Raw genomic sequence first — 23,992 nt, forward strand, 5'->3', positions numbered from 1 at the left:
GAGAAACCTTCTTACAACCTACATCTGGTCTGACCTTATAGTAGAAAATATTACACAGATTTTGTTTTCTACCTTACTTGCTGTTGATGGATCTGACTTTATCTTAAGTGACAATTTATTGTTTGTTGTGTCTGTAGTCTGCTTTTATATTATTTCCTTTATATCTCTTACACGCATCACAACATAATTGTACGCCATTAGTGCTGTGTAAGTGTGTGGAGCGGGCATTACGAGCTCAGGCTCCTCCATATTCGGCGAGTGGCGGCTGTGTAATAGCAAACGACTCCGATTGGTTGGTATAACGACCTTGCAAAAGGCTCCCTGCGCTGTCTTAGTGGGGTGCCTGCAAAGCCATGCGTGAAGCAGCTTTAAAAAATCCCACAGATTTCAATAGTATACTTTTGCAGTCTATGGTACAATTGATCAGAAGAATCCTTTGAGGAACTAAAAAGGACAGTAATTTTTTTTTTTTTTTAAAGTATAAAAATACAATAATATAAAAAATTCTAATCACTCCCCTTTTGGAATTTTACAAATAAAAATAAACACTAAAAAATGTAGATAATTGGTATGGCCACATATAAAAATGTCTGAACTAATAAAATATAAAATATATTTTTCTGTGCAATGATCGCTGCAATAGAAAAAAAAAATGAAACGGCAATTTGCTGTCTTTTGGTCACCTTGCCCCTGCCCCCCAAATAAATGGAATAAAACATTTAAAACGTCATATATAATTCTGGTATTGGCGAAATCACACTGACTCGCGGAATAATTATTATAACTTTTTTCAATTTAACCTCACAATAAAAAAATGTTCTCGTTTCTCAGTACAAGATATGGTAAATTAAACAATGCCATTGAAAATACAAGTTGTCTGATAAAAAAACAGCCCTCAGGCGGCTATGTGAACTGGAAACTAAAAAGGCAGGGGGGGGGGGAATTAAAAATTAAAATAGTTGTGTCCTGAAAGGGATATTTTTATCTTAGAACAGAGAGATGTTTTTCCCAGGCACGGCCCAGTAACCGCTTAATCCTCCCTTGGTTCAGTCGGTATTAGAATATATCTGTAATTAGATCAGTAAACAGCAGCTTGTTGATGGTTTACGGAGAGCAAGATTTTTTTTTTTTCTAATTTGTAAAAGTAAAAATAATCAGAAAAATAATGTAGTGACCAAAAAGTGCAAGGCTGATGAATTAGAAATGTGCTGACTATATAGGCAGTGATAGATCAGCACAGGGAGGCCCAATAAGTTCTGTATACGTACAGTTGGTTGACTTATGGGCCATATGCATTGAGACACTAGCAACACCCCTGGCGCTCGGATTAACAAGACACACTTTGCAATATTAATTAAATCATTACAGAAATGTCTCTTACCGGGAGTCTTCATGTCTATAGCCACTCACGGGGATTCATAAGATGCTGTAGAATGGTGTCAGGTCTTACAGACACTTCAGTATAAGATGTGTGGTGGTCTTCTCTCAGGATGACGACCTTTCTGTGTCTGGTGAAGAACATTTTGTCACCCACATCCGTCCAACCCACACGGCAGTCAGTAGTTATCAGCCGTCTGTACAGAGCAATCAGTGCACAGAGGAGACCACAAGTTGTTTCCACTTCTGATCTCTGTGCCTCCATATACAGTCATGGGGAGAAGTAAGTGCCTCCTCCTCGTGTGCTCCTCACACGGTTCTATAGATCCTGATTAACCTCAGGTGGGAACAAAAACCAATAGACATCAATGTGGCGTTATTTCTCCAAAAAGGAAAACAAAATTCAGAATGTAGAAGTAAATGCCCCGTGCTCCTTATAGAGTTGTTAGGGGAGGAATCAGCAGTTTTGCTGTTACTTATTACTAATTAGTGGCCTCTCTGCTTAAGTCTTGTTTCTGTACTTTAGACCTGTTCTGGTGTCCTTGGATGGGGTGCCGTCGACTGTTATCCCCCTTCTGTCACTCAGTAAATAATTTATTTTCAGCCGAAGAACTCTTCCTCTTGCTGATTTCTCTTATGGTGACCGAAGAACGATTTCCTCTGGCCCCTATGGCTTCCAGACATCTGCTTCCATGGTCAGCAGAGCTTAGGCTGCTCTGGCTGACATAGGCATGCCTGAGCGTGCCCCCCTCTCCCCTTACTTCTCTCCTGTCCAGACTAGACTCCTGCTCTAACTGGAACTTCTGCCAATCCCTACTGGTAGGAAGCAGCACTGGCCCACTTCTGCCCAGAGAGGGTAGAATTGAATGGTGAGCTCCATTCTCTCTAAGTATAGCTCTGCCATTTACACTGCCACCTGCTGGTGAACCAGGCATATTACATGAACAAACAGTTGCATAGTAATCATATAATTGCACAATGTAAAGGACCGGGAAATAAATACATAAGATGGTGTAACGGACCGTTTCAGCAGACAAGGGGTTAAAATCCGTTTAGGCGATATGCCCCTTTCTGAGAGACAGGCACAGCTACTGCAGAACACCAACCTCCCGAACTGGATACAAAATAGCACTCCAAACTGGAACCTCGCAAATAGCTGCTGGCAGACGAACAGGAAAAGCATACAATCGGCTTACACTCCTGGCAATCAGTCTCTAACAGCATACAGGGAATCCCCCCAATAACGAGATAAGGCTCCGTGTTGAGGGTCAGCAGTGGTCTGACTGTACTTCAGATACAGCCTCTTTTATTCATAAAAAACAAACATAGTACTGCCCACAGGGTTTTGAAATCCAACCAATCAATATCTTACAACACACACAATGCAAGTACAGCAGCCAATCGTTCACGCCCCCTAGAGGACCAGAAGGGAGACTGCGACACAGAACAGATACAACACATCCCCACAATGCATCATGGTTTCCTCCTCTCTGTCCCAGAGACAACCGAGGGCAATCCAATTATCTCTCAGGACAAAGGGGAGATCGCCAATACACATGTGGAGACAACAGGACAGACATCACCATTTAAACACACAATGGGACAATGGCACAATGGGACAATATAACCACACCCAGCGTATTCCTCCCAAGCTGACAAGTTACACTTATTATAAATTGTTACAACTTTGTGAGGTTACATTGTACATACATATAACGTACATCAATTTAAACAGTATAACTTGGGGGACAAACCTATCCAAAATTCACTTGAATAGGTTCAGGGGTTCAAAAGTTAGCATGGGCCATAATCCTGAGGCAAGAGGCCTTCAAACAGCCCCCTCCAAAACACCGTGGCGAGGTTGGTTTCGCCACACATCTCCCCCCCCCCAGGGAAGACTAACCAGATACCTGACCTCACGCCGGTCGGTACCTGAGTTAGTCTGGCAGCCCACCCACAACCATACTGGACCTGTTGAATTTAGTAGCCTGTCTGTGACAGATCCATCTGTATAGACCTATATTGCTGGTTCGTCTGTTTGCCTTCATTTCGCTGGATTTCCTGTCCGTATGCCCCTGTTCGTGTGTTTCCCCACATACCGATTGGAACTACTGAACGGACGGCCACCCAGGAGAGGAGTGTGCTGCTAGTTAACCTAAATGGCCTCATTGTTCACAAAGGACTTGAACCAACTTGAACTCCTGGTCTAATTCGTGCCATTGTGGGACGCTAAATGTCTGTGTATTGAAAAGGGTTGTGTCATTGTGTGTTTAAATGGTGATGTCTGTTCTGTTGTCCCCACATGTGTATTGGTGATTTCCTTCTGTCTTGGGAGATAATTGGATTATTCCTCGGGTGTCGCCAGGGCAGAGAGGAGGAAACCATAATGCATTGTGGGGATGTATTGTCTCTGTAGTGCTGCATGTCTGTCCTGTGTCACAGTCTCCATTCTGGGCCCCTAGGGGCGTGTCCACCAGATGGGGACCTGCATAAAAATGGGCGGGTAGCCCTCAATAAAACATTCCCTGTTTGACTTTCAAGACGGAGCTTGGTCTCGTTTGTGGAGGGATTTATTATTGGGACAGCGCTTTTGTATATTGCTAGCTGTGGAAGGAGTTCGACTGAATTGCTGATCGGGAGTTGCCACGTTCGTATGCTCCAGTCGGGGGTTTGATGATCGGCTGGATTAAAAACTGCATTCCTGGAAAAGGGGCTTATTCACTAATACCTGGCGGTGAGTGTCGTAACACTGTCTCTGTCCAGTGAATCCACCAAGGTTATATTGGTAGCTGGTACTCCCGGTCTCTGAGTTGCTCCCTGGCTTGGAGTGGAGGTTGCTTTGTGGGCAGGGATCAGCGGGACTCTGCCCTGGTACCAGCGCTACCATGGAAGAAGCCTGGTTGGAGTCTGGTTGTTGGAGGGGGAAACCGACTGTCTCCCCTTTGGCTAAACAGCCCTGTTGCTGGGGGACAGGAACAACTGTCCCTACCCCCTGTGCTGTAAGTGCAGAGACCACGGTCCCATCTGCACTGTTGTGGGGCTTACTGTCTCCCCCTGGTGCGTTAAGCTGCCGCTGGGGAGAGGGGGAAACGAGCTCCTCTCCCATACATACTTCCAGCCGCTGGGGAGGGCGACCGACCGCCTCCGCTCCCAATACAGTGTCCTGCTGCTGGGGAAAGGAGACTGGGCTCTCTATTCCCTGTAGGACACTCTGCCGCTGGGGGACAGGACCGACTGTCTCTGCCCCCTGTAACTCCGCCTGCCGCTGGGGAATGGAGACTGGGCTCCCAATTCCCTGTACATCACACGGCCGCTGGGGAATGGAGACTGGGCTCCCAATTCCCAAAAAAATCATGCTGCTGCTGGGGGGGCAGGAACAACTACCTCTGCCCCCTGTAACTCAGCCTGCCGCTGGGGAATGGAGACTAGGCTCCCAATTCCCTGCAGGACCGGTGGAGAGACCTCGGTCCCATCTCCAACGGCCACCTGGGGTTCTTCCCAGTAAACATCCACAATATCCTCCCAGCTGAAGGGCTCTGGACCTGGGTCTGACTTCTTGCTGTCCTGCTGAGCCTTCCCAATGGAGTGGAAGAGATCTTGGTAGTCCTGCTCCAGTTCCCACTCCAGGGTTGCTAGGTGAGCCAGGTCTTTCTCTACCTCATGGGGGTCATCCCAATTCTGCCTAGCCTCCCTCTCGTAGAAAATGTCCTGAAGTCTGGACTGTGCAGGGCTCCCGAAGTCAGGCTCTGCAAAGGACTCCCATAACAAGCCAGGACCATCAAACTCCTCTCCCTCTGGCTTGTCATGCTCAGCTGTCCAGGGTATAAACTGTGCCACATACCACCAAAGCGCCTGGTAGGCATCCTCCAGCCATAGCTCCTGCCATACCCGGTGCTCTAGTTCCTTCACCCATTCCTCCAGGGGCTGCTCTCCCAGGAAGGGCATCCGCAGGGCCACTTGCTTCTGCAACCGCTGCTCTTCACTGGGGAGACTCTCACCCAGCTGGTATTGTACATTATCCAGGGCCTGGTACCAGATGCCTTTCCTTAATGCATCCCAACCATCCAGGTCCTCCTCCTCGTATAACACTGCTGGTTCCATCCTGTTGCTTTTAGGGTCGCTGTACTGGGACATGCGTTGCCCTTAAAGGGTTTCTACCACTTTGATTTCACATAATTAGGTGTCAGACACTAGCGATCCGCTAGTGTCTGCTCTGCTAAACTATCCTGCTATAATAGCTTTTGGGGCAGCCGTTTACCTAAAAAAAGAACTTATATTGATATGTTAATGACCCTCTAGGTGCTATGGGGGCGTCATTAGCACCTAGAGGATCGGTCTACCTTCTCAAGATGCCGCTGCCCAGCGCCTCCCTCCAGCCCGCCCATCTGCTTCGGAATGCGATCAAACGGACGACTTCACGCGCATGCGCCGTGCGCGGCTGTATTCGGCGCATGCGCAGTGAATGTCCGACCGCTTCCCTGCTCAGACATCTCCACTGCGCCTGCGCCGATGACGTCATAGTGCCCCATCGGCGCAGGCGCAGTGGAGATGTCTGAGCAGGGAAGCGGTCGGACATTCACTGCGCATGCGCCGAATACGGCCGCGCACGGCGGCTGCCCCAAAAGCTATTATAGCAGGATAGTTTGGCAGAGCAGACACTAGCGGATCGCTAGTGTCTGACACCTAATTATGTGAAATCAAAGTGGTAGAAACCCTTTAAATTGTAGAATCCACAGAAATGGTGTCTCCTGTAGCTGTCCTTCTGGCTGTAGGAACGATCCCGCTGCTTGCCACCAATGTAACGGACCGTTTCAGCAGACAAGGGGTTAAAATCCGTTTAGGCAATATGCCCCTTTCTGAGAGACAGGCACAGCTACTGCGGAACACCAAACTCCCGAACTGGATACAAAATAGCACTCCAAACTGGAACCTCGCAAATAGCTGCTGGCAGACGAACAGGAAAAGCATACAATCGGCTTACACTCCTGGCAATCAGTCTCTAACAGCATACAGGGAATCCCCCCAATAACGAGACAAGGCTCCGTGTTGAGGGTCAGCAGTGGTCTGACTGTACTTCAGATACAGCCTCTTTTATTCATAAAAAACAAACATAGTACTGCCCACAGGGTTTTGAAATCCAACCAATCAATATCTTACAACACACACAATGCAAGTACAGCAGCCAATCGTTCACGCACCCTAGAGGACCAGAAGGGAGACTGCGACACAGAACAGATACAACACATCCCCACAATGCATCATGGTTTCCTCCTCTCTGTCCCAGAGACAACCGAGGGCAATCCAATTATCTCTCAGGACAAAGGGAGATCGCCAATACACATGTGGAGACAACAGGACAGACATCACCATTTAAACACACAATGGGACAATGGGACAATAGAACCACACCCAGCGTATTCCTCCCAAGCTGACAAGTTACACTTATTATAAATTGTTACAACTTTGTGAGGTTACATTGTCCATACATATAACTTACATCAATTTAAACAGTATAACTTGGGGGACAAACCTATCCAAAATTCACTTGAATAGGTTCAGGGGTTCAAAAGTTAGCATGGGCCATAATCCTGAGGCAAGAGGCCTTCAAACAGCCCCCTCCAAAACACCGTGGCGAGGTTGGTTTCACCACAGATGGCATTTATGTTAGCCCATTAGAGACCGTAGCAGGGTGTAGGAATGGTAACAGCACTCCAGGGTGTTACACTTGTGATTTACTACTGACTATCGGGACACACCTGGACTGAAACAATGGCAGGTCCAGGAGCAGTCGGCTGTCAGTGGCCTCTAATGATGCGATCAGATTCCTCCTTTTTTCTATTTTATTTTTCATAAAAAATAAAATAAAAGGTAGAATCTGATTGGTTGCTATGGGCAACTAAGCTAGTTTTCCTTTAAGCCAGTTTTGATAAATCTACTCCAGAGAGTCTCCTCCTATGATTGCGGCAGCGAGTGGGGAGATAGTCTTCCCGCTTACAGTCAGGGGGGCACATTTATCAAGCTCGACTGTTTTTAGCCATAAAATTAAAAAAGGGGTATTTCATTCGGCTGTCTTTGTTTTGCCGGGTATTTTTAATAGTCGCAGAGCGGTTGATGAACTATACCCTCCGAGTCCCTTGACCAAATGGCCAGATGCATGCTGTCATGTTTGTGTAGTGACATGCTGTGTGGTCAGCTGGTCCCTGCCTACGAGCGCCATCACCCGTCCTCAGGAAGGTCTGACCTCTGCGCTCACGCTCCACTGCCATTGCCGGTGGGGGGGAGGGGGGGGGCAGGAGCAGTAAAAGCTCCATAAGCAGCAACTTCAGTCTGGAGTCTATGATGAGCAGTCTTCTTCTACTGAAGAAACCAGCCAGCAGCAGCAGGACATGCAGCAGAACCTCAGCCAGCAGGAGGTGGCATACTTGGACTGCACTCTGTCACCCATGATCCAAGATCCCCTGGATTACTAGGCATTCAAACTTGAAGTGTGGCTGCAACTGGCTGAGTTTACCATGGGCATGCTTTCCTGCCCAGCCAGTAGTGTGGCATCAGAGCAGGTGTTCAGTGCGGTGGGCGGCATAGCTACCCCTGCTTTTCCTCCCAAAATGTTGAAAGATTAACATTCATAAAGATGAATTAGGCATGAATCACCCCGGATATCCAGACGCCGCCGGTGCCTGATGCAACAGAATAGATCATTCTGCCACTAAGGATCATACTGTAGCGTTCTGCCACACTGGAATATTCTGCAAAATGGGCTGTTACTTCTGGCCACGTGCTGCTTTATTTAAACCGGCGTTTTAGACGCCAGTCCTAATACCCCTTTAGCTGGCGGTGGATGCACCGAACTTGTGTATAGGCGCCAACCTCTACATAACTTCAGCATATCCACCACCTGTCTAAATCTATGCCCGCTCTCTGCCCGCTCCCTTGCTAGAGTAGATTTAGACTATTCTCTATGCCTAGAACAGGCGTAGAAAATGATAAATAAGATGGACCTGCTCCCTTTTTGAGACCTGGTGTGAGCGCGGAATAGTCGCAGATTTGGCCGCAAATCTCCTTTCTAACCGAATCTGCGCCAGATATATGACAAAAATTGTCATCTATCTCATAATAAATGGCCCCCTACATTTTTTTAATGATATGCCTGCCATTGGGCCTTACTTTCTCACTGCTGTTTTTGGGTTCTGCTATTACTGTGATCTTCCACCATCTTGTGCTGTATGCCACTGCTGCTGTCCCCCCAACTCTCCTATGGGGCCACTATTGTCCCTGTTACTGCCACTGCTGCTGTCCCTCCTCCCCACTCTGTTATGGGGCCACTATTGTCCCTGTTTGTGTTGACATCAATATTTATTTTTCTGTTCTTCTTAACCCGTAGAGGACCCGCGCTGTACATGAACGGCGCTGGTAGACGTGACTTAAGAACCAGCGCCGTACATGTACTGTGGGCTGATCGGGCAGGTGCAGGAGCTGCTCCCCCCCTATCAGCGACATGGACCAGGCAGTCACTGACAGCCGGGCCCCTGCTGCATATGCCGGAATCAGTGAAAACACAGATGCCAGTGTGTTAAACCCTTGTTTGCAGTGGCAAAAGCTGACCGTGACATGCAGAGGGTTCGCTGAGGGTACGGGTGTCCCACGCTGCAGTGACGGGGACCCGAGGGCAGAGAAGGCAAGCCCGATGCCGTCCATAGGAAACGGAGCTTTCCTTCTACAGAAGCCTTAGGCTGGGTCTCACAGGCAGCCTGTCAGCATAAAAGCCGACATGTAATGTATTACAATACAGGATCTATTGTAATACATTGCAGAGGGGATCAGACACCAGAAGTTGAAGTCCCAGAATGGGACAAATATAAAAAAATTAAAAATAAAACACATAAGATTGTAAAAATAAACTAAAACCAGACATATTGGGTATTTCCGCGTCCATAACAACCGGCTCTACAGAAATATCACATGATCCATCCCCTCACCTGAACGCCGTGGAAAAAAATTAAAGAAAAACTGTTCTAAAACAATAATTTTTTTGTCACCTTACATCACAAAAAGTGCAACACCAAGCTATCAAAAAGTCCCCCAAAATAGTACTAATCAAACCGTCACCTCATCCTGCAAAAAATGAGACCCTACATAAAACAATCGGGCAAAAAATAATAAAAAACTATGGCTCTATGGAGACACTAAAATATGATTTTTTTTGTTTCAAAAATGCTTTTATTGTGTTAAAAGTGAAAAAAATTTAGACATATTAGTTATCGCCGTGTCCGTAACAACTAGGTCTATTAAAATATCACATGACCTAACCTCTCAGGGGAACACCATAAAAAAATGTAATTAAATAAAAACTGTGTAATTTTTTGTCACCTTACATCTCAAAAAGTGTAATACCTAACAATCAAAAAGCCATACGCACCCCAAGATTGTACCAATCAAACCGTCATCTCATCCTGCAAAAAATTAGACTCTACCTAAGGCAATCATCAAAAATCAAATAAAAATTATGGCTCTCAGAATATGGAGACACTAAATCATTATTCGTTTTGATTCAAAAAAGCTTTTATTGTGTAAAACTTATGTAATAAAAAAAAGTATACATATTACCGTAGTTTTTGCCCCATAAGGCGCATTTCTTTTGCCCCTACGTCTTATGGGGCGAATACTAATGAGCTCTTTCATTATGGAAGCGCTCATTAGTACTGGAGGACCAGGAAGCGGTGAAGGCTCTGTACTCACTGCTTCCCAGTCCTCGGGTGTCGGCTGTGCAGTGGCTGGGTCACAGAGCTCCCTCACGCTGTGCGCACAGATTCACAGCACAGCTGACAGCAGGAGGAAGACAGAGCGCAGGCCGTGAGGAGCAGCCGCGTCCAGGAGCAAGTGAGGTAAGTGGTTTATTTATTTTAAACACGGGGCAATAGGGGCTGATCTGAGACAATGGGGGCAGCTGGGGGCCAATATGAGAGGCAATGGGGGCTACAGAGGGCTGATCTGAGACAATGAAGGCAGCTGGGGGCCAATATGAGAGGCAATGGGGGCAACAGAGGGCTGATATGAGGCAATGGGAGCTGCTGGGGGCCAATATGAGAGGCAATGGGGGCTACAGAGGGCTGATATGAGGCAATGGGGGCTGCGGGGGGCGAATATGAGAGGCAGTGGGGGCTGATATGAGGTCTGATTGTGGTCTAAAATCTGATTAGGTGTCATTCACATTGGGGTCTGAGCTGAGGTCTGATTGTGGGTCTGATCTGAGGTCTTGAGGTCTTAGTAACATTGGGGGGCTGATTGGGGCTGTTAGCTGAGGTCTAATGAAAAATATTTATTTCCTATTGTCCGCCTCTAAAACCTAGGTGCGTCTTATAGGGCGAAAAATACTGTAGGTATCACCACGTCCGTAACAATGTAGATTGTAAGCCCTCTCTCCTTCTGTACCAGTTTGTAACTCGTCTTGTTTATGATTAGTGCAATTGTCTGTATTATGTATGTGCACCCCTTATCATATGTACAGCGCTATGGAATGAATGGCGCTTTAATAATAAATAATAATAATAACCTGCTGTATAAAAATATCACATGAACTAGCCCCTCAGGTGAACACAGTAAAAAAAATAAAAAAATAAAAACGGTGTAAAAAAAGCAATTTTTTGTCACCCTCCATCACAAAAAGTGTAATACGAAGCGATCAAAAAGTCATACTCACCCCAAAATCGTACTAAACAAACCTTCATCTCATCCCGCATAGAATCAGAGCCTACCTAAGACAGAACTGGCTCTCAGAATATGGAGACACTAATATCAATGTTGTTCTCTTCCAGTGTCTCCTATCTCCACGATTTGGACAGCAAGCAGCGATGCTGGACGAAGAACCGGAGAGGAGGAGGCGACAGTGGGTTCATCCTATTGTCGCTCAGCGTCATCGGAAGGCATAGTTCCACACATTATACAACGACCTGCGACAGGACCCCTTCAAGTTTAAGAATTACTGCCATATGTCCATGGAGGCTTTTGATCATCTGCTGGTGTCTTTACATCCAGACCTGACCTTCATGGACACGAGTCTGAGGCGCAGCATCTCTGCAGAGTAAAGGCCTGTAGTCACGCTGAGGTAAGAACTATTAAAAATGTATATTTTGTATAGTGCATACAGTATTATATATACATACACACACACACACACATTACACACACATGTACATACAAGTAGTTATACACAGACACTTACCTTTCCTGTAGACAGCTGATGTCTGGTCCTCACAGGCAGCCTGGAGAAGTAGCTGCCATCCAGGGACAGCAGTGGAGGGCTTAATCAGTAACCTACTATGGGGGTCAGAGAACAGGACACATGGGGGGGGGCATTCTAGAGCTCTGAGTGCTGGAGCAGCCAGCCTGCTCTACAGTGGCTTCACACTGGTGGGTGGGGCTTGATCCCATAAAGTTCTGCTATTGGCTGGCAGCTGATGTCATAGTAAGCTGCCAGCCAATAGAAAACGGGGGAAAGCAGTGCTGGCAAGTGGTGTGCAGTACTGCGGATCCCAGCCTGAGAGCGGCCATAGGAGGAGGAGGAGACGCCATGATACTGTGTCTGCTCCTCACTGAGTGCGGACCTTCAGCGGGAGGAGCTCCAGCGCTGCTGCTGTAAGTGGCATCTGCTTCTATAAAGTGCAGGAGCTGTGAGCAGGGGCAGCCCTAGATCTAATGAAAACATCCACTACTGCTCTGGGGCCCCTTCTGAGCTCGGGCCCCGAAGCAGTCGCCTCCCTGATAGCTACGCCACTGAGCTCAGCACCATTCACTTGAATGGGACTCAGCAGCGTCTGGGTCATGTGACCGATGAATGTGACATCACTGGCCCAGGGAGTGGCATAAGCGTTCACGGACATCTGATTGGTGGGGTGGCGGGATTCAGACTCCCATCAATCTGATCTTGATGACCTATCCTGTCCTGGAGAACCCCTTTAAAATAAGAAATAATATCTTAAAGTGAGGACATGGGGGTCTGCAATGGAGGACAGGAACCAGGGAAAGAATACTTTGAGGAGGTGGAAGACTGTAGCAGACCACCATGATGACAGGAGGAACAGAGGAGCATGACCTTACCCTTCCCTTCTTTGCATCTCTGCCAATCACAGCAGAGTTTGTATAGTATAGACCAGTGATGGCTGACCTCCGGCACTCCAGATGTAGTGAAAGTACGACTCCCAGCATGCTCCATTCATTTCTATGGACTTCTGATAACAGTCAAACAAGTGTGCATCTTGGGAGTTGTAATTTCACCACAGCTGGAGTGCCAGAGGTCAGCCGTCACAGGTGTAGACTATAATCTACCTACAGAGAGATATTCATGCAAGTTTGTAATAAATGTGAGATGCAATACCAGATGCAACAGATGTTTTTTTTTTTTTACTATTTTATGTGTTTTATTTTGGCAAAGGGGCTTTTTTTTTAATTTATACTCAGAACTCTATTTTTTCTTATGAAAAACACTTTTTTTTAACTTATTCTTTTTTTTTACTTTTTATTTTTGTCCCACTCTGGGACTTCAACTTCTGGGGTCTGATCCCCTCTGCAATGCATTACAATATATCCTATGGAAGGCACCGGGCTGCCTTTTCTGCCATCGGGTCCCCGTCACTGCAGCACGGGGACCTGATGGGGAAGTGGAGGGAACCCGTACCCTCTGTAAACCAGCTTTGACCATGGCATGCAAGGGGTTAATACACTGGCATCAGTGTTTTCACGGATGCCAGAGTATGCAGCAGGGGCCCGGCTGTCAGTGACTGCCGGGTCTGTGCCGCTGATTTGGCGGGAGCAGCTCCTGCAGCCGCCCGATCAGCCCGCCATACATGTACTGTGCTAGTCCTTAATTCACGTCCACCAGCGCCGTACATGTATGGTGAGGGTCCTCTATGGGTTAATGTTCTGTTATTTTGATGCAGAAAAAGATTGTTGGATTTCTTCGAGAAATTTCTAAATCTTAAAAAATTTGTTCCAATTATCAAGTTGATGATTCTCTGCCGGCTCCATTCAGAGGAATGAGACAGAAATGTCTGTAACAAATCTGCCGTGTCTGCAGTCGCCCGAACCCACAGATCTAATGGAAAGTTTTTATAACTTTATTCAGCTTCATGTGCATTACATAAAGGTCAGATCCTCACGGCTTTCTTTAGACAAATCCATCTGTTAGGAGATCTGCAGTCCTCCTGATAGTAACCATATCTAGTCATTGATACACAGCGTTTGATGGTTGTGTCTTTATCTGGATCCTGAGCAACAAGAGAATAAAACAAGGAGAAATGATGAGAAATCAGTAATTATAAGAGAAGTCCAGACCCCGGTGATTATCTATATTCCCAGTAATGACCAGTATGTGCTAGTGTCAGGAGGTCACTTACAAGCCGCTGTTATAATGTTCTCCATCCACCCATCTCCAGCCGTCTCCATCACGGTGAAGTCCTATCCAGTATAAGTCCTCTCCCCACTGTCTGAGATTTCTCTGTATAAACTCCTGTAATAAATGAGGAACAATCCTGACATGACAGATATAACTAGATGTGATGACACAGCGGACTGCGGCCGGTCTTCTCCTCCTATAATCTCCTTATACATGGACATAGACGCCATACCTGCTGTTCCTGGTTCTTTATGACCAGTAGATCAGCTCCCATCATCTTACACTGATCCCGACTCTGGTTCCATGTTCTGTCTGTTACATCTGAGTAGTAATAACAGTCGTCTCCATGTAGAATCCAACCATTAGGACACAGGAAGACAACCTGGAAGAGTTTGAAGCTTCTTTATAGATCCAGTAATAGTAGGAGCGCCATTTACATTCATAAGACGTGTGTAAGGAATAATGCGCAGCAGCTGAGGTTTTACTCCAAGGTGTTCGGCAGATGTACCGAGAGACTAAGGCCCCTTTCAGACGGGCGTTGCGGGAAAATGTGCGGGTGCGTTACGGGAACACCCGCAATTTTTCTGCACGAGTGTAAAACATTGTAATGCGTTTTGCACTCGCGTGAAAAAAATTGCGCATGTTTGGTACCCAAACCCGAACTTCTTCACAGAAGTTTGGGCTTGGGATCGGGGTTCTGTAGATTGTATTATTTTCCCTTATAACATGGTTATAAGGGAAAATAATAGCATTCTGAATACAGAATGCATAGTCAAATAGCGCTGGAGGGGTTAAAAAAAATTAAAATAATTTAACTCACCTTAGTCCACTTGTTCGCGTAGCCCGCCATCTCCTTCTGTCTCCTTTGCTGAACAGGACCTGTGGTGAGCATTAATTACATCAACAGGACCTGTGATGACGTCACCCCAGGTCCTGTTCAGCAAAGGAGACAGAAGGAGATGCTGGGCTACGTGATCAAGTGGACTAAGGTGAGTTAAATAATTTTTTATTTTTTTTAACCCCTCCAGCGCTATTTTACTATGCATTCTGTATTCAGAATGCTACTATTTTCCCTTATAACCATGTTATAAGGGAAAATAATAATAATCGGGTCTCCATCCCGATCGTCACCTAGCAACCGTGTGTGAAAATCGCACCGCATCCGCACTTGCTTGCGGATGCTATGCGATTTTCACGCAACCCCATTCATTTCTATGGGGCCTGCGTTACGTGAAAAACGCAGAATATAGAGCATGCTGCGATTTTCACGCAACGCACAAGTGATGCGTGAAAATCACCGCTCATGTGAACAGCCCCATAGAAATGAATGGGTCGGTATTCAGTGCGGGTGCAATGCGGAATACTCACCCGTGTGAAAGGGGCCTAAGGGTGGATTTACCCCGGGCGAGGAGAGTCGGCTGCTCGTTCAGTGGAGGTGAAGCTCTGTATTTAAGAAAACCACAGAAATACAATAATAATGCACTTAGTAAAGTAGATGCAAGCACTATATATGGACAAAGTTCTCACTCTGATATGATAATATCTGAGACACTTAGTCAATATATTTTGATCAAAACACATCTAAGCCCGCCTACCGAACGCCAAGGTGGTCTCAGGTCAGACGGGTCCTACGCTAAACCTACCTAAGCCGTTGGGCTTCTATGTTCAGGAGCGCAGACGCCGCACATATGGTGTGCTCCTTCTAGTCACCTCCGTGTGCATCAAGCAACCAATGGGAGGAGGGGCAAGCACAGCCATATGTACCACCTAATTAAGGCGCTCTATTGGATAGGGGAGGCGTCTGCGTTCCTGAACATAGAAGCCCAACGGCTTAGGTAGGTTTAGCGTAGGACCCGCCTGACCTGAGACCACCTTGGCGTTCGGTAGGCGGGCTTAGATGTGTTTTGATCAAAATATATTGACTAAGTGTCTCAGATATTATCATATCAGAGTGAGGACTTTGTCCATATATAGTGCTTGCATCTACTTTACTAAGTGCATTATTAACGTTTTTCTGTGGTTTTCTTCAATAATATGGCCAGGGACATCCGCACATTTGTATCATACCGTGCAGGATGTTTTTATCTTAGTTTTTTCAGTGATTTTTTGTCTATTTAGTATTTGCTTGAGGGAGTGGCACCTTCAAGTGTGAATGCACACCTATTATCTTGGGAGTAGCATTCCTCTGCACTTTTGCCCCCCTCCCCTATCCAATAGAGCGCCTTAATTAGGTGGTACATATGGCTGTGCTTGCCCCTCCTCCCATTGGTTGCTTGATGCACATGGAGGTTACTAGGAGCAGCACACCATATGTGCGGCGTCTGCGCTCCTGAACATAGAAGCCCAACGGCTTAGGTAGGTTTAGCGTAGGACCCGCCTGACCTGAGACCACCTTGGCGTTCGGTAGAAGCTCTGTATTTACATGCAGCGATCTCCTCCACAGTATGAGGAGGAGGGATCGCTGCTTCTATCGCTCGATCCCATACAAAATGATTGCTCCTGGGCAGTAGAGAGCTGATTAGAGAGCACCGTCTGCTGCCCGGGAACGATGATTGAGGCGTCCTCGACTCTGATCATTTCACTCAATGAACAAACGTGTTGCTTGTTCATCAGGTGATCTGCGGCACCTTTAGACGGGACGATTGTCGGTAACGAGCGTTCTGCCCGAACATTGGGCCATGTAAATCTACACTTAATGTCCTTATACACGTAGCAGTTATCAAGGAAAAACGTGTGGGGCGTGACGTGTGACTTCACCGCGCCCGATCAGCGGGCTGAGGTCATTGTGTAGCTGCTTAATATTTTGCACGGTTTCTTCAATTAAGATGGCCACGTCATTTTCTAAAGGAGCGTTAGTGTCCAGCAATGTCAAATGGTGACCATCCTCTATAGGTTGGAGCAGGGGCCATGGTTGTCACCCATATTCTCCCCAAAAGCAGTGAGAACCATCTACATAGAATTGTTGAAAAAAAAAAGATTAATTAACACATTCAGGACCTTGGACAAGAATTCTCCTCCTAACTTGCAGGTAATTCAGGCACTAGGACCCAGCATTCTTGTCCTGAGTAAACAGACAGTGACAGGACAGTGACATCAGATGATTGTCTCCGTCATAGGTGTTGTGTCCAATCACAGCTGTCCCCGTCTGATGCTCGCTGTGATTGGTCAGTCAATCCAGACAGTGCTGAGGAGCTGGAGAGTGTGCGCTATAAACCCTCCGCGGTATACTCCTAACTGCTGAGGAGATCGGAGCTGCTTGTCAGTCTCCTCTCCAGCGCTGAGGAGAAAGGAGCGATGGATTTGCCCTCCCTTCCCCCTCAGCTGCAGAGTTAACCCCTTCAGTCCCCCTCACACATTCACAGCCCTTCCTTTGTGCTCCCTGTTATTTGGGGAGCTGTGTGACCAGTGAGGTGTGCCTGCCCTTCCCCCTCCGCTGCAGTTAACCCTATCAGCCACCCATACCTCTTCCCTGTGAATAAAAATAAAATAATAATCTAAATATAATACAGTAAATAAAATAAATATACATATATAGTTAGAATATAGTATATATATACAGGTCCTTCTCAAAAAATTAGCATATTGTGATAAAGTTCATTATTTTCTGTAATGTACTGATAAACATTAGACTTTCATATATTTTAGATTCATTACACACCAACTGAAGTAGTTCAAGCCTTTTATTGTTTTAATATTGATGATTTTGGCATACAGCTCATGAAAACCCAAAATTCATATCTCAAAAAATTAGCATATCATGAAAAGGTTCTCTAAACAAGCTTTTAACCTAATCATCTGAATCAACTAATTAACTCTAAACACCTGCAAAAGATTCCTAAAGGCTTTTAAAAACTCCCAGCCTGGTTCATTACTCAAAACCGCAATCATGGGTAAGACTGCCGACCTGACTGCTGTCCAGAAGGCCATCATTGACACCCTCAAGCAAGAGGGTAAGACACAGAAAGAAATTTCTGAACGAATAGGCTGTTCCCAGAGTGCTGTATCGAGGCACCTCAGTGGGAAGTCTGTGGGAAGGAAAAAGTGTGGCAGAAAACGCTGCACAACGAGAAGAGGTGACCGGACCCTGAGGAAGATTGTGGAGAAGGACCGATTCCAGACCTTGGGGGACCTGCGGAAGCAGTGGACTGAGTCTGGAGTAGAAACATCCAGAGCCACCGTGTACAGGCGTGTGCAGGAAATGGGCTACAGGTGCCGCATTCCCCAGAAACAGCGGCAGAAGCGCCTGACCTGGGCTACAGAGAAGCAGCACTGGACTGTTGCATGTCATTCGGAAATCAAGGTGCCAGAGTCTGGAGGAAGACTGGGGAGAGGGAAATGCCAAAATGCCTGAAGTCCAGTGTCAAGTACCCACAGTCAGTGATGGTCTGGGGTGCCATGTCAGCTGCTGGTGTTGGTCCACTGTGTTTTATCAAGGGCAGGGTCAATGCAGCTAGCTATCAGGAGATTTTGGAGCACTTCATGCTTCCATCTGCTGATGGAGATGAAGATTTAATTTTTCAGCACGACCTGGCACCTGCTCACAGTGCCAAAACCACTGGTAAATGGTTTACTGACCATGGTATTACTGTGGTCAATTGGCCTGCCAACTCTCCTGACCTGAACCCCATAGAGAATCTGTGGGATATTGGGAAGAGAAAGTTGAGAGACGCAAGACCCAACACTCTGGATGAGCTTAAGGCCGCTATCGAAGCATCCTGGCCTCCATAACACCTCAGCAGTGCCACAGGCTGATTGCCTCCATGCCACGCCGCATTGAAGCAGTCATTTCTGCAAAAGGATTCCCGACCAAGTATTGACTTAAAGGGATGTAAGAACTATTACGGGCTAACCGTCACTAAAACCTGTCCCTAAACCCCCAGACCCACAAATGACACGGAGACCTTCTGTGGTAAAACGGGCCGTGGCCTAACTTTATTAACCCAACATGTTCACATGTTTCTTTTAATCAAACAATTATGCATTTCCATAATAACATATATATAACATATATATATCTACCCAACATAACATGACCACGGCCAACCAACCCGACACTGCAACCCCTTGCATTGTAGAAGGACCCCGGAAGGCAACCAATCAAGCTGTACTCTTACTCATCACTTTTACTGGTATCACCACATTACCCCTGGCCGCGCTCACCGACCCAAGGGCACCATTTCTTAGTTCCAGTAAATAACCCTGTAGGCCCAGTTTGCCAAACAGGGGCCCCAGCGTACAGCTTAAAAAACACATGCGTTGCACATTTTCACATGCAGTGCACCATTTTCACCCTTGAATTACCTTCCAGGATCCTTCCCCCTGCCTGCCACAGATGACCAGAGGTGACACCTCACCTATGGGCGTCTCGCCAAACTCTCAGGGCTGTCTCCAAACCCTCCTGAACACCCAATGCCCACAAATCAGCCCCCACATCATTGAGGTGAACACCATCAGACCGCAGGAACTGAGGCGAAGCCGCCTCCAGATCTCGATGACGCACCACAAAACCACCCAAGCGCTTCACAAAACGCCCCCACCTCCTTATTTAGCTTAGCGCGGGCCTTATTCACCCTATCCACAGACCTCGCAAGCCGCCAACTCCGTCTGGCCACCACATCGGACCACACCAGCAACAAACCCGGGAAATCAGACAATAACCGCAACAGGTCCAATTTAATATCGCGAATTACATCTCGCGAACACCGAACCCCTAAGTCGTTGCCACCAACATGCAGCACCAAAATGTCAGGAGGTCTATCCAACGCCACATTAGCCCGCAACTCGGGCAAAACCCGCCCCCACATCAGACCCCGCAAACCAATCCACCTAACCTGCAACACGGCCGGATCAAAACCCAACTGTCTTCCATTCCGCCGCACATCCGCCCGACAAGCCCCCCAATACACGTATGAATGACCGAATATCCAAGCCAGACAACCGTCAGACCCTATAAGAAAACAGAACAAAAGAAAAAACACATTAACAGACCCACTAAGACCCCATGCCACAATAACAACTTACACAAGATGAGGACGGATATAGGACCGGAAGCAAGACGACTCCCAGCGACCAATCCGCTTAATAGCATCCTCACCCAAACCCCACCTGGCAGCCTCTGTCGCAGCGCCAATGCGAAACGAATGGGCCGCATAATCCAGAGCCGGCAAACCCACCGCCGTCAAGCACTTCCTAAAAACCGCCACAAACTGAAACCTCGACAGCACCGACCCATCCTGGTGAACCAGCAGAGATCCCCCGACCTCCGGCCGCAACTGCAAAAATTCCTCCAAACAACGCACAGGGCAAAGCACCGACCCCACCAACGGGCGCAACCACACACGAACACCCTTACCCAGTTGATCAGTCTTAGACCGGCGTATCAAACAACACAAACCATCCTCACTCACGCACACATCCTCCCGCAGCAAACCTCCGCCCGAAGCCCTGCTGCGAGCCACCAATTCGGAGATCCGAAAGGCCCCAAAAAACGCCAGCGAAAAAGCAGCACGGAACAAGCAGACCTCAAAAACAGAACAACACACCAACGCAGCCCCATCCCACAACTTCCGCAGTACCTGAAATGAAACCGGGCGCCGCGTATCACGACGCACAGCCCCGCGGCGATAACCCTTTAACGCCTGCCGCACCAAGAAACTCCTGGACACATCCGGCAACCCCCGGAGTCGCAACCAAAACCCCACAGCCGCCACACGTTTTGACACTACCGAGAAAGACACCTGGGAAGAAAAAGACTCACCCAACCAATAAACCAACAATGTCTGAAAATCACCACACAAATCACTCCCACCAACCTGATCCAGCAACCGCTCCCACAAGACCCATACCGCCGAATAAGCAGACCACGTGCTGGCACTCACAGACCGCTGGATCAATCCCGAGGACAACCCAAGGCCACGCGCCAGAGCCACTGGGGACAAGGCAACCCACGAACCTCCGCTCCCGGAACCAGCTGCCGAAAACGATCCCACTGGAAACGAGAAAGGGAGTCCGCAATTGAATTATCCACCCCCGGCACATGAACCGCCACAAAACAAGCATTCAACTCCAAACCCCTAAGCACAAAATGCCGCAGCAACCGCAAAACTGGGGGAGAACTAGCCGTCTGTTTGTTGATCACCTGAACCACACCCAAGTTATCGCAATAAAACCTCACCCGCTTATTACGCAACACATCACCCCACAACTCAGTCGCCAAAACAATAGGGAACAACTCCAACAATACCAAGTTACCCAACCAACCGGCCGACCCCCACTCCTCCGGCCAAGACCCAGCACTCCACTGCCCTTGACAAAAGACCCCATAACCGCAGGAACCCGACGCATCCGACCAAAGCTCCAAATCCACACTAGTAACCGGTTCCTCCATCCACACCGATTTACCGTTAAAACCAGTAAGAAAACCCCTCCAAACAGCCAAGTCCGCACGGACTTCAGCCGTCAACCGAACATAGTGAGTCGGAACCGTGACACCCGCCGTCGCCATAGCCAGACGCCGACAAAAAACCCGCCCCATGGGCAATATGCGGCAGGCAAAATTCAACTTGCCCAAAACAGATTGCACCCGCTGAAGCTGCACCTTCTTCAACTGCCCCAACAAAGCCACCTCAGTACGCAAATCCTCCACCTTGTCAGCAGGAAGCCGACACTCCATTGCCATGCTATCAATCTCAATGCCCAAAAATCGAATCAACGTGGAAGGGCCCTCCGTCTTTTCAGGGGCCAAGGGAACCCCGAACCGAGCCGCAACCCGCTCCATAGTCCGTAACAAAACAGAACAAACCCGCGACCCCCCTGGACCCAAAAACAAAAAATCGTCCAGGTAGTGCAACACCGAATTCCACCCCGCCTCCTGCTTCACCACCCATTCCAAAAAGGTGCTAAACGTCTCAAACAACGAACAAGAAATGGAGCAACCCATTGGCAAACAACAATCAACATAAAAACGATCTTCCCACTTAAAACCAAGCAAATGAAAACTGTCCGGGTGAATGGGAAGCAAACGGAAAGCCGCTTCGATATCCGTCTTGGCCATCAAAGCCCCTTGCCCCATCAAACGCACCCACCGAACTGCCGCATCAAAAGAAGTATAAGAAACCGAACATAAGCCCTCATCAATGCCGTCATTCACCGACCCCCCATGCGGATAAGAGAGGTGATGAATAAGCCTGAATTTATTGGGCTCCTTTTTAGGAACAAGCCCCAAAGGAGACACCCATAAACCCGGCAAAGGACACTCAACAAAAGGCCCAACAACACGGCCCGCTGCCACCTCCTTAGCGATCTTCTCACTAACCACAGCCGGACATCGCAAGGCCGACCTCAAATTACGGGATGCCACCACAGGCCCCACCGCAGTGCATGGGATCCTGAACCCATCCGTAAAACCGGAGAACAGCAAGGCCGCCGCCTCCCTATCCGGGTACTCACTTAGAAAGGGGGCCATCTCGCCCACCTTCACCGGCGTCACCCCTCTTCTGCCCAGTCTCAGAACTCTTCCCTCTACCACGTTTAAAACATCGCGACAAACTGTGGGCGCCGCCGCAGCCCGAGCACTCGTGCTTATACCGGCAGTCCGTGAAGAACCTGCAGTGTCCCTCATTATATTGCCAGCAACAACCCCTCCTACTGCCACCCTGGGAGTCCGAGGCCGAGGAGCCCCCGGCCGCTCCCCGAAAGGGCTGCTGCCCCACCTTTGGCGCCGACATCAGCCGCATCCACAGACTAATGTCCTTGTGATCCCACCGAATGGTAGGCCGGACCGCCTTCCTCTGCCTAAATTGCTCATCATAGCGGAGCCACGCCGACCCGCCATAAACCCTGTACGCCTCCCCAATCGCGTCCATGTAGCAAAACAGGGCCGAACAATGCTCCGGCGCCTTTTCCCCAACAACACCCGCCAAAATAGCAAACGCCTGCAACCAGTTCATAAAAGTACGAGGAATCAACCTGTATCGCCGCTTCTCCTCGTCCTCCTTCTTGCTCTCATCCACTCTACCCCTATCCAGATTAAACTTCTCCAAAGGCAGCAAGGAAAAAATCTCCACATACTCGCCCCTCCAGATTTTCTCCCTCACCTCCATTTTTAAATGGGCCCCCAAAGGCCCCTCAAAACAGACATAAATCTCCCCTCTCGCCGAATCCGCCAGCCTCACATCCTCACCGACCGCCCCCTTATCAACGCCCGCTGCGCCACCACCAACCGCCCCTGTGGGCACTGCTACCGCCACACCCGGCAAACCCAATCCCCCCGCCGCCTGCGGCGAACAAGGCGCAGAAACCGAGGGCGACCAGACCGCCGCCGGGGACGCCCCAGTCCCAGAACCCGCCCCCGCCAATAAGGACAATATACTCGCCAGCATTTCCCTAGCAAAAGTCTGAGACCCCAAACCCGGCAAACAAACCCCACCCCCCACCCCCGGAACACATAAAGCCCCAGTCGTCTCCATACCTGGCCGTCCCTGGGCGGTCCGCCCAGCAGCCGCAGATCCACCGGAAGCCGCCCTCGACGATCCAGCCGAAGATGAAGCCGACTCCACCGCCGGCCGCGGGCACCCGTCATCCTCAAGTCCAGAACCCGGATCCACTTCACCCTCTTCCAGGGCCAGCTCCACAGGCACCTCCTCAGCAGTCCCGGGAAAAACACAGGACGAGTGCGCCACCTGGTGGCACTGCTCCTGTACCACCAGGCCAGAGGAAAGAGAAGAACTCCCAGCTCCAGCCGGAGTGCAGTACCGCATCTCACCAGCAGGGGCGCAGGAGGACACACCAGGCCCGGAGCCAGCGCAGACACTGCTCCGCACAGCCACAGCCGCCCGCCGCCCGGATCGTCCACCAGCTGCACCAGCAACCCTGCGCCGCTCCTCCACACGCCGGACATCGCGATCCTGGAGCCGCCGGCCTGTACCACCAGGCCGCGGCCGCACCGCCGCCGCTCCAACAGCAACAGGAAGAAGGCCCGCACCGCACGCACCTGCAGCCGGACGCCCCACCGACTCCTCTGGCTCCACATCGCGGACAGGTAGGACGCGCCGGGCTCGCTCGCCCCGCGGGACATCTCGGGGGGAGGACGCCGCACCAACAGAAGCACCCCCTCGCCGATGCCGGGAAACAGGCCGGGCTTGGGACCCGCCTTCTCCCGCAGGCCCGCCGCGCCGTGCAAGATTCCTCCCGCTGCGGCGGGGTGAGGCAGGCAGCGCCTGCACCGCC

At 48.8% G+C, this 23,992-nt stretch overlaps 1 protein-coding gene across 2 annotated transcripts in view; it reads right to left on the reverse strand.

Moving 5' to 3' along the window:
• Window positions 1-13,471: 13,471 nt before the first annotated feature.
• The window catches only part of LOC122940018 (killer cell lectin-like receptor subfamily B member 1A), a 76,865-nt gene continuing 66,344 nt past the window's right edge, over window positions 13,472-23,992 (reverse strand). For both annotated transcript variants that reach the window (XR_006390227.1, XR_006390228.1), the window contains 3 exons: window positions 13,998-14,147; window positions 13,767-13,879; window positions 13,472-13,637 (listed from right to left, as the gene is read on the reverse strand). The gene's annotated coding sequence lies outside the window, so the exon portion shown is untranslated. The remainder of the gene's footprint in view (window positions 13,638-13,766; window positions 13,880-13,997; window positions 14,148-23,992) is intronic.

The sequence above is a fragment of the Bufo gargarizans genome, chromosome 6 (assembly GCF_014858855.1).
Source record: "Bufo gargarizans isolate SCDJY-AF-19 chromosome 6, ASM1485885v1, whole genome shotgun sequence".
Lineage (NCBI taxonomy): Eukaryota > Metazoa > Chordata > Amphibia > Anura > Bufonidae > Bufo > Bufo gargarizans.